The 17,659-nt window shown below is 37.1% G+C and overlaps 1 protein-coding gene across 27 annotated transcripts in view; it reads left to right on the plus strand.

Annotated features, from left to right (window-relative positions):
• Nucleotides 1-17,659, plus strand: part of LOC145518172 (uncharacterized) — a 1,384,210-nt gene that overhangs the window by 1,116,032 nt on the left and 250,519 nt on the right. The gene's annotated exons all lie outside the window — the stretch shown is intronic.

The raw sequence follows: 17,659 nt of genomic DNA on the forward strand, positions 1-17,659 counted from the left end.
ATATTAGTATTTATGCATTTTAGACAACAGACTGGATAAGAGGATAATGATGGAGAAGCTAATATTACTACTAATTTCTCAATTATTTGGAAAAGTTTTCAAATTCGGAATTCCATCTACACAATATTTCTTTTCTTCTAGTACTTCTTGTGGAAGGTTTTGTGTGTATGTAGCCACCTTTGGAATGTACAGACACACATGTATGATACATACCATCTGTATACTCTACTTACAATGTAATGTTGACATGTCTCCACTGAGAGGTGTGATCTGTGTTCCCTCCCCTCAAGCCTGAGTGGGCTCCTATGGCTAATTTGGCCAATATAATGTAGCAGTGATGCTGCATAACTCCTGAGGCCTGACCAGAAGTGGCAATGTGGCTTCTCCTGATTCTCCTTTTCCTGGAACTCTTGCCTCTGGAATCGGAGGACCCCTTGTGGCTTATTCTGGCTGATAGTCCCAGCTAGTCCCCTGGCTGGACGTCAGCGTCTATGATCAAATGCGAGCAAATGAGCTCCCAGATATTTCCAGGCCTGGATTTTGAGTCTTCCAGCTTTGTTCCAGACACTGTGGAATAGGAACTAAAACCATCTCCATATGTCCACCAGATTAATGATCAGCAGAAACTGTTAATAATTATTTGTAGCCTCTAAGTTTGGGGTGACTTGTTATACAGCATTTGGTGACCAATGCATCTCTGTAGCTCTGGTGCTGAGTTTTAAAATTGTGCCTGTGCTTTTCATGGCACCCCACACTCCTCCCCCCAGCCCACATACTTCATCCTTCACTACTTTTTGCTACAGTGGCAAGATTTAGGAGTTCTAATGTCAGCACCAGCCACAGTGTCAGGAGGGGGAATGAGTTTGGACGAGGACAAAAATGTCCTGGGAGGAATGATTATTCCTGGAGCAGTTAACTACAAATAGGGCAAATTTAGTGGTGAAGGAGAAACATTAGCTCCAGCAACACTTTGGGTCCCATATGTAATTTCATTACAAAATTATCTTGTTTTTTGCTTAGATTGTCTATGATTAACATAAACTTTATTTTCTTCCAGTTTTACTGAGTATTTTCTTCCAGTTTTACTGAGAAATAGTTGATACATGTCACTGTATTAAATTTAAAGAATGTAGCATGATGGTTTGATTTATGATTTAATATATATAATTACATATATATATTATGAAATATATATGGTTGAACCTATTAGTCATCCATCTTCTCATACAGATAAATAGAACAGGAATAAAGAATAGAGGAAAAAAAATTGTGATAAGAACTCTTAAAATTTACTCTAAACAACTGCTACATGTCACAGAGCTGCAGTGTTAGCCATAGTCATCATATTGTACATAACATCCCTAATATTTATTATATAACTAGAAGTTTGTACTTTTTGTTCACCTTCTTACAACAAATGGCAGCTGGGAAACAGAGACATTTCCATGTTTTTTGAATGTTCAAATTGAATGGCGATTTAGATAAGATGATGTTGAGTTCAGATGCTTTTGTAAAACCGTCAAAAGCAAATACCAAGAAGAGACTGAAATCAAAGGGTCTGGAGCTTAGAGACGAGATGTAATGTAGATAAGTAAATTGCTTAGTCCTTTGCTTAGATGTGGAAATGCAAACTATAGATATGAATAAGATCGAATCATAAGAGATGTGAGAGGAAAATTGCTCAAAAATGGTCCTACTGACATTTTGGGTGGGACAGTGCCTCCTTATCATGTGGCCATTGTGTGAGCTCTAGGATGATCAGCAGCAGCCCTAGCCTCTACCCCTCGATGCCAGTAGCTCCCCTAGTTGTAACAGCAGAAATGTCTCCAGTTTTTGCCAAATGTCCCTTAGGGCAAGATCACCTCCAGTTGGGAATCACTGGTTTAGAATAACAAGAGAAGAAAATCCCTTTTAATACTTTCATGTTTAGTGTAGTTCTCTGTTGTTAAAATAAATGGAGACCAGGCTTGAAGATACCTCAAGCAGACAAAACGGCCAAGACGAGTGTAATTTAATCAAACTCATTTCATAAACATAAGCCAGAATTAATGTTGGTTATTTTTTGTAAATGCCTCTGATAATCATAAGTAAAACTTGTCATCTGCCTACAATGGCCCAGGATAGCAGAGTTTTGGTTATAATTGATGGGAAAGTCTACTGTAATAACCAACAATCATAAAGTTTAAACAACTTCCTAATTTTCACTTTCAATGTCATCCTGTAATGGCGTGGCTCTGAGGAATACCACTTTGAGGTTAGACGTCTCCCTGTTCACTGTTTCTCACTCAAAATATATCAAGTGAATTTTTTTTTTTGCAGTAATGACTTTTAAAGAGTTTCTGTAAAAGTTCATTTTTTCCTAATATCTTTTCAGAAATCTATTTCACAGAATATATTCGTCTCTCTAAATTACCTTTAATTTAGTAGAACTGTTATACAAACTCATCTTCATTTTTTATGGCAAAACAACTGTACTATTTCATCTTGATATCTGAATTCTGCTCATATTTCTAAAAGAGTAATGTGATATTCTTCAGAATAATTAGAGTACTCTTGGAAAATGTCCATTTGACATAAAACCTAAGTATTTCAGGGACATTTTCTGGTTTAAATGCTCTGATGAAAATCAAACATGGAAATCCCTTAAATACTTGAACTGTAATTAAATACCTGGCATACTTAATATGTTGTTAGATTTGTAAGTGATATGATAATTTCAAACAGACAATTAAAAATTGATTCTTGTGGCATATAGCCCTCAATTATAATGGTAAGTGTGTAAAATATACTAATCAATTCATGATATAATTAGTGCTGCAAAAGAGAAAGGTAAAATGTTGCACTGATTTATAAAACTTAGTGACAAACAATTGGACAGTGTTTGGTTTTCTGTTAAGAATCCTAATACTTTCAGATTATTTCAAGATTTCATATCAATTTGACTTTTGTATGTGGCATATTATTAATGTAAATCTTCCTAACCACCAAATAGACTTCTTTAATACTTACACTATTTTGTCTTAATCTTTATCTTAGGTCAGTTTTTGTACTTATCCCTTCACCTCTAATAATTGGTTTAGTCTGAGATTTGGTCCTGGATCCTCTTCTATTTTAACTCTAACAAGATGCACCTCATTCAGTTGCACACTTTAAACACCATAATCGACGCCTCCAGGTGTTTATTCTGAGTCCTTATGTCTCCCCTAGCTCTGTATTTATATATTTGTGACTGGCCCTACCATTCACAGAGAAAACCTTATATGTTAGTAAAACAGCCCTTCACCACCTCCTTGAAAACCACCATCAGCAGTGTAGAGTGAGTCCTAACACTTCAATGCCTCTGGAAAGTTCCCCAACATACCCTTTCTGTGGACGCTTACATCGCCACCATATGTTTTTGCTCTAAGAAGATCGAGATTCAGATTATCATGCTGTTTTTCCCAGTTTATTCCAGTCATCACAGGAAGTCTAGGGCATCTTTATTATCATTCAGTCTCAGGAATTAAATAGCTCTAAACACTTTGCTAACCATTCCTCCCATTTGTCCCAACTCCTACTATATTTCTCTCTGCCTTTTTTCCTTAGTCAGTGTTTTGAAAAATCTCTATAACCTCAGGCCCTCTTCACCATTTGTTCTAAAGCTTGGCTCTTTTCTGACTACACAGTTGACCTTTCAAACTGTCAAATAGTGAGGTTTTCTCTTCCTCATCAAATGGGCTGGGAAATGGAGTAAGTTTCTCCTGCTGTACACTGCTGCTTCCAGAACTTTCCCCAGCTCTTAATCACCTCCCACTTTTCATTTTGGTTATTTCTTTGACCTTTAAGTCAGTGACCTCCCAGCTCCTTAACAAACTGAACTCTAAAGTTCTCCATTTGGTTTCAGCTACTCACTCATTTGTTCTTATCACCATATCATTATTATCAATAACTGAAAAATTAATACCTAGCTTCAAGTAGCCCACTTTAAATTACTTTTTAGTGTTTATAATTGTTTGAGGTTTATAAAAGAACTTAAAATACAGTATAGAGTTGTTATATGTTCTAAACTGTTCTAGTATAATTAATATCTCATATTTGCATAGTGTATTTATTATAATGGATAAGCTAGTATAGATAAATCCTTATTAAATATAGTTTATACATTATTCATGTTTCTTTCAGTTCCAGTTCATTTCAATCGCTCAGTCACATCTGACTCTTTGCGACCACATGGACCGTAGCCCACCAGGCCCCCCTGCCCATCACCAACATCCAGAGTTTACTCAAACTCACGTCCATTGAGTCGGTGATGCCATCCAATGATCTCATCCTCTGTGGTCCCCTTCTCTTCCTGCCTTCAATCTTTCCCAGCATCAGGGTCTTTTCCAATGAGTCGGTTCTTCTCATCAGGTGGACAAAGTATTGGAGTTTCAGCTTCATCATCAGTCCTGCCAATGAATATTCAGGATTGATTTCCTTTAGGATGGACTGGTTGGATCTCCTTGCAGTCCAAGGGACTCTCAAGAGTCTTCTCCAACACCACAGTTCAAAAGCATCAATTCTTCAGCACTCAGCTTTTTTTATAGTCCAACTCTCACATCCATACATGACCACTGGAAAAACCATAGTCTTGAGTAGATGGCCCTTTGTTGGCAAAGTAATGTCTGCTTTTTAATAGGTCTAGGTTGGTCATAATTTTTCTTCCAAGACATAAGTGTCTTTTAATTTCATGGCTGCAGTCACCATCTGCAGTGACTTTGGAGCCCCAAAAAATAAAGTCTGTCACTGTTTGCCTTGGTTTGCCTTGGAAACGAACAGAGATCATTCTGTCGTTTTTGAGATTGCATCCAAGTACTGCATTTCAGACTCTTTTGTTGGCTATGATGGCTACTACATTTCTTCTAAGGGATTCTTGCCCATAGTAGTGGATATAATGGTCATATGAGTTAAATTGACCCATTCCAGTCCATTTTAGTTCACTGATTCCTAAAATGTAAATGTTCAGTCTTGCCATCTCCTGTTTGACCACTTCCAATTTGCTTGGCTCATGCACCTAACATTTCAGGTCCTATGCAATATTGTTCTTTATAGCATTGGACTTTACTTCCATCACCAGTCACATCCACAACTGGGTGTTGTTTTTGCCTTGACTCTGTCTGTTCATTCTTTCTGGAGTTATTTCTCCACTGATCTCCAGTAGCATATTGGGCGCCTACTGACCTGGGGAGTTCATCTTTCAGTGTCCTATATTTTTGCCTTTTCGTACTTTTCATGGGGTTCTCAAGGCAAGAATACTGAAGTGGTTTGCTATTCCCTTCTCCAGTGGACCACATTTTGTCAGAACTCTCCACCATGACTCGTCTGTCTTGGGTAGCCCTACACAGCTTGGCTCATAGTTTGATTGAGTTAGACAAGGCTGCGGTCCATGTGATCAGATTGGTTAGTTTTCTGTGATTGTGGTTTTCAGTCTGTCTGCTCTCTGATAGAGAAGGGTAAGAGGCTTATGGAAGCTTCCTGATGGGAGAGACTGACTGAGGGGGAAACTGGGTCTTGTTCTGATGGGCAGAGCCATGCTTAATAAATCTTTAATCCAGTTTTCTGTTGATGGGTGGAGCTGTGTTCCCTCATTGCTATTTACCTGGGGCCAAACTATGGTGGAGGTTAGGAAGATAATGGTGACTTCTTTCAAAATATCCCATGCATGTACTGCTACACTCACTGCTCCCAACCCTGCAGCAGGCCACCTCCGACCCACGCATCTGCTGGAGACTCCTGGACACTCCCAGGCAAGTCTGGGTCAGTCTCTTGTGGGGTCACTGCTCCTTTCTCCTGGGTCCTGGTGCACACAACGTTCTGTTTGTGCCCTCAAAGAGTCTATTTCCCAGTCCTGTGTAAGTTCTGGCAGCTCTATGGTGGGGTTAATGGTGACTTCCTCCAAGAGGGCTTATGCCATCTCCAAGTCTGCTGCACCCAGAGCCCCTGTGCCTGTGGCAGTCCACTGCTGACCAGCACCTCCACAGGAGATGCTCAACACAGTTCTGTCTCAGTTCTATCATTTTTCTTTAGTTTTGATGTAATACTTGAACCCCTCCAGGATATGACATTGTATTTAGTAAGTCATATCTCCTTAACTATTCTCCTCTTAGATTACCACTTTCTAGCTTACTAATATCATTATCTTACATTTACAGAAACTTACAACTTTAACAAGATCTAAACTCCAGTGATCATATCAGTATTTCTCTGTCCCAGGCACCTTATCTTTATTTCTTAAGTAGATTAAATTTCATGGCAACTAACTATAATTATATTCCTTGTAACATCTGCAATTCTCTTGCCACTTTTATCCTTTGACCAAACCATCACTCAATCATATTTTCTTCCCTTACCACCCTACTGAAACTGGATTTTGCCAACATTATCAGTATGGGAAGTCACTGGAAAATTACTTCTGTGTTGTTAAATCCAATGATAAGTTTCTTATCCCTATTCTTATTTGGTGTACAAAAGCATTTGATCTGGTTGAATACCATTTTCCCTTAACCACATTCTCTTCAGTTAGTGTCTGTGTCACCTTAATGTCTTTATTTTGTTCCTAGATGACTATGCTCAGTTGAAATTAGCTGGCATTTTTCTTTTCATATCTTATTTTGCCTTGGAATGCCCCAGGGTTCAGTCTTCAGCTTTATCTGTTGATGATCATATGCTATCTTAAGGTTTCAAGTGGCATCTAAAGACAAGTAACTCTGAAACATATATTTACATCTAGATATCTCCCCTGGACTCCAAACTATTAGGCAAAATAGCCCCCTTAATATCTTGCATGGATTTCTAACCAGCAGCTCAGACTGGCTGTGTATAAAAGCAAATTTCTGAAACCATTCTGTCCCACAAAAATAAATATGTACGTATACACACAGGGCTTCTCTGGTGACTCAGACAGTAAAGAATCTACCTGCAATGCAGGAGACCTAAGTTCAACGCTTGGGTTAGAAAGGTCCCCGGGAGAAGGGAGTAGCAACCCACTGCAGTATTCTTGTCTGGAGAATTCCATGGACAGAGGAGCCTGACAGACTACAGTCCATAGTGTCGCAAAGAGTCAGACAAGAGTGAACGACTAACACTTTGACTTTTTTACTTCTCATACACACACACATACATACAAAGTAAAACTCCTCCTGCAGTCAATCATCTTTATCTTCATTATTGTCAATCTCACACTTTAAATTAGTCCAGAAACTTGCTGCTGTTCTTGATGATTCTAATATTAATAAATCAACAGACCAACAAATCATGAAAACGTAAACTTCGAATTAAATCCCAAATCTAAACACTTCTCATCAGACCAACACTAAGGCCCCGATTCATTACCACCTTCATCCCTTGCCTGGATTATTGCAGGCCACCTTGCTTCTGCACGTGACCCCTCCAGTACTCCATAGCAAAGTGGAAGCGAATCTTAATTGATAAGTCATATCCTGTTATTAATATCTGAAACACTTAAGTGTTCTCCATTTCTCTTTAGGTGAAATCTGAAATTCTAGCAAGGCCCCACGTGTAACTTTATGTACTCATGGTCCATGTCTTCCCTGTCTTCATCCCTTTCTATAACTTTTCTTCTTTCTTGACTAATTGGATCTAGCCACATTGAATTCTGTGCTCTTCTTGCTTTTGTCAAAAACTCGTATAATAGATCGAAAACCAGTGGATCACTGAAGTAATAATTAGTAGGAATTTGTTGTGCACACACCAGGAAAACAGAATACTGTGAGCACTCAAACCCAAACACAAGGTGCGTCTCAAGGGCATATTTTTATCAAGCAGCTTATATAAGAGAAAGCAGTGACTGCTTATTTTTCAGCGATTGTTTCTAATATTAGCATCTTTTTAAATGATAGGAAATTGGTCATTAGTTACCTCATATCAACTTTAGGGAACAGTTTGTTTTGCTGATGATTTCCAGAGGTATAACAAGAACTGACTCAGGTTAAGTTAGCCTTGCAAAATAAACCAAGGGAAGGTGTGTGTCTGTGCATGACCAAACTGGTCTTGTGTGCTCAGGGAGTTTTCAAAGCTTGTCTCCTTTTTTTTTTTTTTTTGACTGCTCCAGGTCTTAGTTGTAGCATATGGCATCTAGTTCCCTGACCATGGATCAAATCTGCCCCCTGCATTGTCGGCGAGGAGTCTTGACCACTGAGCCACCAGGGAAGTCCCTCCATTTGGTTTTGATTCTAACACTTATATCAGGGCCTGGGTACTTGATGTTTCTTATGCCTGGAAACTTGTTCTCAGGGTATTGTCATGACATGGTTCCACTGCTCTAATGTGGTTTAAAATGGCTGTATTTTTGCTGCATTATAACCCATCTCAGTATCTTTATGAGCTTTTCAGTGATCTTTCCCAAGTCCAAAAGTCAATCAATCCTCTTGAGCAAGAAACATAGGAAATCAAACGCTAGTTCTACATTCTCTCCCCAAATCCAAAATAGAGGCAGGATAACTGCAGGAATACTTCCGTTTAGTAATGCAACTTAGCAACAGCAGCAGTAATGCAAAGAAGGGCTGGCACCCAGAAGCCACTAGTTCACAGTAATTCACAGTTCAGTTCAGTTCAGTTGCTCAGTTGTGTCCGACTCTTTGCAACCCCAATGACTGCAGCATGCCAGGCCTCCCTGTCCATCACCAACTCCCAGAGTTGACTCAAACTCATGTCCATTGAGTTGGTGATGCCATCCAACCATCTCATCCTCTGTCGTCCCCTTCTCCTCCTGCCTTCAATCTTTCCCAGCATCAGGGTCTTTTCCAATGAGTCAGTTCTTCGCATCAAGTGGCCAAAGTATTGGAGTTTCAACTTCAGCATCAGTAGTTCACAGTAATTTGGAAATCAGTGGGCCAGTTTTGTGATCTTCTCTTACACTGGGCCCAGAGTCTTTGAGATCTCTCTGAAACAGTGGAAGTGTTAGTCACTTAGTTGTGTCTGATTCTTTGTGATCCCATGGACTATATAGCCTGCCAGGCTCTTCTGTCCATGAAATTCTCCAGGCAAAAATGCTGGAGTAGGTGGCCATTCTCTTCTCCAGGGGATCTTCCCAACCCAGGAATCAAATCTGAGTCTCCTGCATTGCAGGCAGATTCTTTACTATCTCTCTATCATTTATTAAATCTGTATTTTGCTCCCTGAATGCATTTCCCCAGTCTGTTCATTTATTTGGCACTTTATGCGTCTTTTGCGTGCCCTTTGCTTTTTCATCATCCTCCTTGGCCACCTCTGAAGAGAGTAGTAGAAATCTTTTAATATCTTGAGTAGTCTCAATGACTTTTTATTGAGGATGATAATGCTCTGGCCAATATAACTTAATAAAATCTTTGAGATAACCTGTTTGTTTGATTCTGTTTCATCTTATGTTCCAGAAAGTTATGCCCACAATGTTATTCTCTCTGTCTAGATATAAGGAAAAAATTGATGGTATAAAAGGCTTCATGGGACAATGTCTGTAGTCTTCTTGGACCCATTAGGTCCAGTTGAAAGAGTATCTGTCAGTCTTAATGTCAACGACCTTAATGCGATTTCTGTCTTAAGGCTGTGATGTAAGGGAAGACATCTGAACTGTCTCTTCTCCCTGAGTTCATGGTTTAATGAATGGACACTGTTTCTCTTGAGAGTTAATTCATTTTGTAAGTCAAATTCAGTTAAATTTTCTTGAAGTACCAGTCGATTCTTCTGAGCCCATTTCTTTTTTTGTTACCTTTGTTAAGTACAGCTACCAAGCAGACTTGAGCCACAAGTGTCATCACTGCTAGGCTACCACAGGCATGAATTACACAAAATTTTCACCACACTGTGTTGCTATCTTATATCTTCTTATCACTTCTCAAGTGCACTTTCCCACAGTCAATAGCACGTATTTCATGGTAGAACAGCCCACACCACAGTTCCAGTACCAATGTCTCTGTTAATCTATTTTTTTAAATAAAGACATCGAAATGTATGTTACACTTCTGAACCTAACAGAATATTGTAGGTGAACTAAAATGAACTTAAACTCCTCTGATTTATAAAGCAGATGCTTGTTTGAGTATGTGATCTGAGAGTGGAGAGTATAGATGATATTGATGATATTGAGTTAAGCTAAATCCAGGCTTCAAGTCAGGTCCATTCCACTTCTGTCTGTTGTTATGACACCAGAAGCTACCTGAGGCATGTTCTTCTCATGGCAGATACCAAGACAGACTAAACCATGTAACCACAGTTGTATCTCAGTGGAATTACATATAACCACATAATACAGTAAGCAAAGCAAATTGCATGGCAGTGCCAAGAGCAACGTGACAGGAAAATTGACTCTCTCCACTCTGGAAGGCAATTCAGCATTGAAAGGAACAAGTATGAATGTATGATTCTATTACAGAGGAGTAAAGTGTTGAGTCGACCAAAACATCATTTCAGTGAAGTCACCCTGACTACCATATTTATGTATAACCCTCTCACAAATTTTCCTAGCTCCTCAAAGAATGTATCTATATATCTCTTTACTTAGATGTCTAATATGCCTCTCAACTCAATGTAAGTAAACAGAGTTGACCATTTCTTCCTCCCACACAAACTACCCCAGGCTTACCCATATCTATAATTGGAGTCAGCAACTTGATTAAAACAACAATGAAGGAAAAACCTGATCTGTGTATATAATTTGATTTAAATATTTGCATTTCCTCCAATATGTAATCCATCAAATCCTGTTTACTATACATTGAAAATCTCTTCCATATTGTTCCCTTTTAAATCTTCTGATATCAGTCTGAAAGTCACCATGATTCATGTCTGGACTGTTAGAGTGTGTTTCAGAAACAGGGTGTCCTTGTGTTATTTTCTGGATCCAACCTAACTTTCACAAGTCAGATCTCAGTTTAACAGTTGTTCCTTGGAATCTAATATGTATTTTCTTGGATTCGCTTTGAGCTCATCTCTTGTGTTTGGTTTTCAACAGTGTGGTTTTTTTCTTTTCTTATTCTGCCTGGGATGCTTGCAGATCTTTGAATTTGAGGGTTTGTTTCTTCTCTTGGTTTCAGAAATGTTTTGTCCATTATCTCTTCATATATCAGTTCTTTTTCCATTCCCGTGGGGCCTCTATTTACATGCATGATAGATGTCTTCATTGTGTTCCATGTGGTTCTAATTTTTTCTCAGTTTCTGTTTTATAATTTTGTGGTGCTTAAGTTTAGATATTTTATAATGGCTTTCTTTCCAGCTCAGTAATCCTGTCTTTTGCATTTCTTATGTGTTATTAATCTCAATGAAAGTGTACATAATTTCAGATGATGTATTTTGCCGTTTTAGAATTTTCATGTTAGTCTCTATTCTAGATTACTGTTCTCTGGCGAGTGAGTGGTGCATATGATAAAATGGACATATTTTAAGTACTGATACAGTAAATTTGAACCAAAGTTATTTACTGTGGAGTATAATATTTATAGGGTTTCCCAGGTGGCACAGTGGTAAAGAATCCACCTGCCAGTGCAGGAGGCACAAGTAGACACATGTTCCAATTCTGGGTTGGAAAGATATCCTGGAGTAGAAAATGGCAATCCACTCAAGTATTCTTGCTTGGAAAATTTCATGGACAGAGGAGCCTGGTGAGCTACAGTCCATGGGGTTGCAAAGAGTCAGACATGACTGAGCACATGCATACACAGCACATAATAATTACATGTATTCTGGATGTTGTTGTTCTTCAGTCTCTAAATCGTGTCCGACTCTTAGCAACCCCATGGATTGAGGCATGCTAGGCTTCCTTGTCCCTCACCATCTCCTGGAGTTTGCCCAAATTCATGTTCATTGAATCAGTAATGCCATCCAAACATCTCATCCTCTGTCGTCTTCTGCCTTCAATCTTTCCCAGCTCAGGGTATTTTTCCAGTGAGTCAGTTGTTTGCATCAGGTGACCAGAGTATTGGAGCTTCAGCTTCAGCATTAGTCCTTCCAGTGAGTATTCAGGGTTGATTTCATTTGGGATTGACTGGTTGGATCTCCTTGCAGTCCAAGGGACTCTCAAGAGTCTTCTCCAGCACCACAGTTTGAAATCATCAAATCTTCAGATATAAACAAGCTTAAATGAAACCATACTCAATCGAATCATGTTTATTTCAATATGTAACATATATTTTGGATACGAGAATGAACCTTACATTCTTTAATTCATAAGACAGAGAATATTCATATGTGTGAAAAATTGGGAACAATATTTAAAGAGCATAAGAAAGTGCGCAAGCATTTGAGGATACAGTGAAAACTAGAGGCATAACAGGATGAAACATGTGAGTTACAGGGAGGATCAGATTCCTGCAAGAGGCTTGAGAGATTACATAAAATTCAAATATGCAAAGAAAACAGTCATTGCAGATGTGGTGGCATGGCCACTCTTAATAAGCTAAGTGAAATTTAAAAGATATAAAGATCCTAAGGAAACTAGCTTATGAGTATAATTCATGTAACATTGTATTTAAAGGTTAATGAACATTTTTGTAAAATTTTATTATATCTTTCTTGATGCTGAAATAACCATTTAAACTACTATTTCATGCTTTAGAGTATTTAAAAATATACATTAGATAAAAATATGCATTAGATATTTTAGCATCTTATTTTTATAAATGCTAACTGCAAAAGTGTCTACTTTCATAAAGTCTAAGCAGTGAGTAATGTATACACATCTGATTTAAAATTGAAATGGATAACCTAGTCCATTCATGTATTGGTTATAATACAGAAATATACATATATATAAAGAAATATACATAAATATACATATATAATATATATAATAAATATACATATATATAATATATATATAATAAATATACATATATATAAAGAAAATGCTTTAAGTGCTTAACAATCCATGTTTGCTTTGGAAAAGAGTAATAATATGAAAGAAAAACAATGTGTGGGCATAATTCTAAAATTGTATTTTATTAGTTGTGATGCAGTAATATTTCCCAAATAGGAAAAATTGTACCTGGTTTGGGCTTCCCTGGTGGCTCAGTGGTAAAGAATCTGCCTGCAATGCCGCAGGCCCAAGTTCGATCCCTGAGTCGGGAAGCTCCCCTGCAGGAGGAAATGGCAACCTACTTCAGTATTCTTGCCTGGAGAATTCCATGGACAGAGGAGCCTGGAGGACCACAGTCCGTGGGGTCGCAAAGAGCTGGACATGACTGAATGACTTTCTCTACCACTACCTAGTTTAAACATACATACTTTTCCCACTTTTTCTGTTAATTTCTATTCCACTTTATTAAAGACACCAAATGTTAAAATACATGGAAAAATGTCAGTAGAGGCCACATTCAACCAAGGACAGCATTTAAATAGAAAAGTGAAAGCCATCTGTTTGCCAGCTATCTATGTATTTACATCTCTTAATCCATCTGTGCTCCATAAAATCTGGGTCAGAAATGTTTCTTGTTTTATAAAACTTAAAATAAATATGATACAATGTTTGCTTAAATATGGAAATCTTTGTCGTATTGAACCATGAAAAAATTCCAGGAACTGACTACGTTAGCACTAGATTTCACCCTTTTTTTCCTGCAAAATTAAAACTCACTGAGAAAGTATGACATAGCACCTGCAAATTATTTTCATTTAAATTCCAATCCTGCAAATAATTAGACATACATACTGAATCGGGAAACATAATTTGTGGCATAATGTGTTTTCTAGGGTCAAATCTTTCACCAGATATTTTAGGAATATGTTGTATAAATATATTTGTTCAGTATATACTAAAAGCTATTTAAAGCTATACATATTCTGAAATTAATTTGTCATTATTTGAAATACAGATTTATAAAATTTGTCAAAGCTCATTTAAAATATGTATAGTTTCAGTTATTAAATAAAATAGTATTAGATTAATCTTAAATATTAAGCAAATATTAAATGATAATGTGTTGGTCCAAAGCATAATTTTTGTAAGAATTAATAAGTTGGTGCAAATATTTTAGAAACAGTTTTGAGATTTCCATATTATATCTTGCTTCATCACTTACAAATTATTAGATCTGTATTTTCTTTCCCAGATAGTTTTAACTAGAATATAATTTTAAAATCTTAATATATAATATTTTTTATTTAAAAGGATGAATGTGAACAATAATAGTAACAATTTCGCAGGGATAAATTAAAGTCTGAATTTCAGTTTCCTCATTTGCAAATGAGTGGGAAAATATTTACCTGGAAGTAATGCTTAAAATCAACACACAGTAGACATTACATATCTATACAATTATTATCATTATTTTTCTTTCACATTTAGTCTGGGCATAAATAGGCATTAACCTTTATTATCCCATTAGTTCTGTAGCAAGAGTATTAAGCTACTCATCACAGGATCACAATGACACATAATCACCAAGTCATGCTGCTGCTGCTGCTAAGTCGCTTCAGTCGTGTCTGACTCTCTGCAACCCCATAGATGGCAGCCCACCAGGCTCCACCGTCCCTGGGATTCTCCAGGCAAAAACACTGGAGTGGGTCACCAAGTCATACACACACATATATCTCTAAAGGGATGCAAAATCTGTGATGTATTTAACCTCAGAGAGCTAAGAAAATGGACCATGAACTGATTTGGGATTTTCCCATATTGATTTGATGAAGAGCATTATGGTTACATTTGATCATTATATTCATTGCACGTATGCAAATTAAACCAATAACTCTGGGGTTCTATGTCCCAAATGCTACCTTATTTTGGAAGGAACCCATGTGGAATTCAAGTATGGTGTGAACAGATTAGACTAAGGTTTCTAGGTATACTGGTGAGCTGATAAAATTAATATGTATGAAATTTTGAAGAGGGAATATAACTTTTTAAAAAAATTAGAACAATTTTTTAGAGAGTTTAAACTTTACAGCAAATTGAGAAGATAGATTTTCTATATACCGCATGCCTCACACAAGGAATCTTTCCCATTATTAACATCTCCAACCAGAGTGCGATATTTGTCATAACTGAAGAAAGTATATTTATGTATAATAAACTATAATTATTTATAATAAACTATGTACAATAAAATATAATAAAAGTATTAATTATGTATACTAAATCAAAACCATAGGTGACATTACAGTTTACTGTTATACATTCTTTGGGTTTGGACAAATGTATAACAGGATGTATCATTATGGTAACATGTATTTTGCCATCTTAAGATCCTCTTTGCTCTCCCTCTTCATCCCTCCCTGGCCCCACAACCCACATCTTATTAGTGTTTCCATTTGTTGTTCAGTTGCTAGGTTGTGTCCCACTCTTTGCAACCCCATGGAATGCGACATGCCAGGCTTCCCTGTTCTCCACTATATCCTGAAGCTTGTTCAAACTCATGTCCATTGAGTCAGTGATGACATTCAACCATCCCTTCCCTTGTTGTCCCCATCTCCTCCTGCCTTCAATCTGTCCCAGCATCAGGGTCTTTTCCAATGATTTGGCTCTTTGTATCAGATGTGCAAATATTGTAGCTTCAGCATCAGTCCTTCAATGAATATTCAGGGTTGATATCCTTTAGGATTGACTGGTTTGATCTTCTTTCTGTCCAAGGGACTCTCAAGAGCCTTCTCCAGCACCACAGTTCAAAGGCATCAATTCTTTGGCACTCAGACTTCTTTATGGTCCAACTCTCACAGCCATATTGGCAAATAGAAAGACCATAGCTTTGACTAGATAGACCTTTGCTACCAAAATAATGTCTCTGCTTTTAAATACACTGTCTAGGCTTGTCTAGAATATGCAGTGTCTCCATTGTTTCACCTTTTCTAAAATGTCATGTAATTGGAAGTAGTTTTTAGTCTTTTTAGATTAGCTTCTTTCAGTTAGTAAGTTGCATTCAATTTTCTTCCATGCCTTTTCATGGTGTAATAGCTCATTTCTTTTCAGTGATGAATAGCATTCTGTTGTTTGGATGTTCATTGTCTTTTACCATGAAACACTCTTACCTGTGAGTTTTGAATAGATCTTGTTTATGAGTTTGAGGAAGATACTCCTTTGCTTATTTGGCTGATGTTCTGATCATGAAAATGTATTAGATTTTTGTCAAATGTTTTTTTCTGCATTTGAGATGATGATGTGGTTTTGTCCTTTATTCTACTGGAGGTATTACATTTATTGATCATAGAATGTTAAGATAATCTTGCATTTATGGTATGGATCCAACTTGATTATAGTGGCTATGGCATTATAGTGTTTTGAGTGTTTTTGCATCTTGTTGAAAGATGTACTGGTATGTATGTAGTTTTCCTGTGATGCCTTGATAGGCTTTTGGTATCAAGGTATTGTGGGCTTCAAAATAACCTGAAAACTGCTCCTCTTCTGTTTTTATAGCAGCTTATGAAGTGTTGGTGTTAATTTTTTAAAGTATTTGGTAGAATTACTTAAGTAACTGGTAGAAAAGCCAGTGAAGACTTGGCTTTTCTTTACTACAAGTTTTAAAATTATTAATCCATTATACAGCGCTTACTTTTTGTACGGTTTTTTTTTTTTTTTTTTTTGCTGTTTCTTCTTGACTCAGTTTTCATAGTGTGTCCTTCTTGGAATTTGTCTAGTTTATTAAAATGTTTACTTTTGTTGGCATAAAATTGTTGATGGCATTCTCTTAAAATCACTTACTAATGATTATTATTGATGTATGCATTTTCAAGAGCTTCCATTAATTTTTGAATACTGACCCTATAATCCAAAAGGTATATGATAAGTGCTATAAGTGATTAGAAAGATTGCTGAAATCAACATATATAAAAAGTGACAGTTATATGCACAGTAGCAAGTCCTTAGAAAATGTAGTAAAATATAATTTATGAATGAATATTTTAAAGTATCTAGGAATAGATCTACAAAGTAAGTATATATGAAAACATTTTAGAAAATTAAAAACTACATTGACAAACATTAACTATCATCAGCATATTGTGGAAATATCACTTTTACTTCATGGAAGATTCAATATCAGTTAAGTTCAGTTCAACTGCTCAGTCATGTCCAACTCTTTGTGACCCCAAGGACTGCAATACACCAGGCCTCCTGGTCCATCACAAACTCCTGGAGTTTACTCAAACTCATGTCCATTGAGTTGGTGATGCCATCAAACATCTCATCCTCTGTCATCCCCTTCTCCTCCCGCCTTCAATCCTTCCCAGAATCAGGGTCTTTTCAAATGAGTGAGTTCTTCACATCAGGTGGTCAAAGTATTGAAGTTTCAGCTTCAAAATCACTCCTTCCAACGAACATTCAGGACTGATTTCCTTTAGGATGGACTGGTTGGATCTCCTTGCCATCCAAGGGACTCTCAAGAGTCTTCTCCAACACCACAGTTCAAAAGCATCAGTTCTTCCAACTCTCACATCCATACATGACTACTGGAAAAACCATAGCTTTGACTAGACAGACATTTGTTGGCAAAGTAATGTCTCTGCCTTTTTTTTTTTTTTTTTTTATGTCTCTGCCTTTTAATATGCTGCCTAGGTTGGTCATAACTTTTCTTTCAAGGAGCAAACGTCTTTTAATTTCATGGCTGCAGTCACCATCTGCAGTGATTTTGGACCCCAAAAAATACAGTCTGTCACTGTTTCCACTGTTTCCAAACATAACATTAGAATGGATAAACTACTTGTACTACATAGGTACAAA

This window comes from Giraffa tippelskirchi, chromosome 8 (assembly GCF_054371585.1).
Source record: "Giraffa tippelskirchi isolate mGirTip1 chromosome 8, T2T-mGirTip1v1.2.pri, whole genome shotgun sequence".
NCBI lineage: Eukaryota > Metazoa > Chordata > Mammalia > Artiodactyla > Giraffidae > Giraffa > Giraffa tippelskirchi.